The sequence below is a fragment of the Cryptomeria japonica genome, chromosome 7 (genome assembly GCF_030272615.1).
Source record: "Cryptomeria japonica chromosome 7, Sugi_1.0, whole genome shotgun sequence".
Lineage (NCBI taxonomy): Eukaryota > Viridiplantae > Streptophyta > Pinopsida > Cupressales > Cupressaceae > Cryptomeria > Cryptomeria japonica.
This window is the reverse complement of record NC_081411.1, coordinates 284,820,268-284,822,165: the sequence shown is the minus strand read 5'-3', so window position 1 is coordinate 284,822,165 and position 1,898 is coordinate 284,820,268.

Below are 1,898 nucleotides of genomic sequence, written 5' to 3'. Positions count from 1 at the left end.
ATGTATGTATATATATGTAGACACATAAATCTGTCCACTTAATTAAATGAATGTTTAGTATTTATTTAATTATTTAACCATCAATCAATAATTAATTAAATTAAATTCATCTTAACCCTCTTTTCCTATTAATCATTCAATTTATTTGATTTAATTCCCTTAACCAAATTCAGACCATTAATTAAATAAATAAATCATATTTGTTTAATTAAATCTTCTCTCACATTTAAATATTTATTTAAATCCCCCAAAATCCCATTTCTCACATTTAAATAGATTAACATTTATTTAAATCACCTTTATCCTCCACCCACTTGCATTTTCCTACAAATGCAAGTTGCACAACTATTTTAAATAAATAAATTATTTATTTAAAATCCTATTTATCTTCACCCACTTGTAACCTTTAATGGCTTCCCTTAAAGTCTTCAAACTTAATGGCTTCCTTCTAGAGTCTTCTCAAGCCTTTAATGGTTTCCCTTAAAGTCTTCAAACTTAATGGCTTCCTTCTAGAGTCTTCTCAAGCCTTTAATGGTTTCCCTTAAAGTCTTCAAACTCAATGGCTTCCTTCTAGAGTCTTCTTAAGCCTTTAATGGTTTCCCTTAAAGTCTTCAAACTCAAATGCTTCTTTCTAGAGTCTTCTTAAGCCTTTAAAGGTTTCCCTTAAAGTCTTCAAGCATTTAATGCTTTATCTTCCTTTTTCTCATGTAAATAAATTAATATTTATTAAATATCTATCCAAATGCAAATTACACCATTTAATTGAAATAAATGATTTTATTTTAATTTAAAATCCCAAAATTCCTCCCACTTGCATGCCTAAATCCCTTCTAGATTCTTCTAACTCTTCTAAATTAGCCTAATCCTATCCTAATCATTGTCACATTCCTAAATAAAAGGAAGTCACTTCTCAAAAGCCTCCAAAGTCTTCAATAACCATTAAAGGCTTTATGTCTTCAAATGGTTAACCTCTAAAGTCTTCCAAACCATTATAGGCTCTTACATAACCATTTATGGTTAACTCACCTTTTACCTTTGGTTAGAGACTTTCCTCTAACTTAACCATCCTTTTGACTCATGGGTCTCTTCAAAGCATTTATTTTTTTGACTAAGGTAACCATTTAACCCTTGCAAATGCATTTATCCCTTGGATAAAAGGAATATCCATTAACCTAACCCTAATCCAACCCCCTAGGGTAACCATCATGTCCCCTCAAGTATTTAATACTCCTTATCTCTCCTCTCAAGCCCCCTCATGGTGACACTTGTCAACATATCAGGTTGAAAGTTTCACATGGATTGAATATCTTTCAATCCTAACCCTTGTTAAGATTGCTCAATCTTAACCCTTCATTTCTCCATTACTTCTATAAATAGAACCCTTATCCTCAAGCAAATAAGAAAGCATTAGAGTATTGTTACTATACTGGTATTAGCATAGAGATTTTTCATAGCATCACTATCTACACTTCCATAGCATTTTTTTTATCATATCCAACCATCTTGAATCTCCATATGGCATCCATGGCTAGTGCTAAAAGCTGAGAGCTACACTCATTTGGTAACTTGGAGAGGAGAGGAACAAGGGAAGAGAAGCTACAAGCATGGTGGATGGCATTTGGAGATGCCTTGTTGCATTTGTTTTCTTTGTTAAATGTTTTATTTTGCTTTTAGTGTCTCTCTTTATATTCTTGCTTAGGATAGTGTTTGATCTTTGATTTTCTAACACTAACAATGAGTTTCTTGTTTATTTTTTGTGTTTGTTTATCCTAACAATCCATCCTTTTTGTGGAGCATCAATATATATATGTATATACATACATATGTATATATGTATATATATATGTATGTATATACATATATATATATATATACACACATATATACATACACACAGA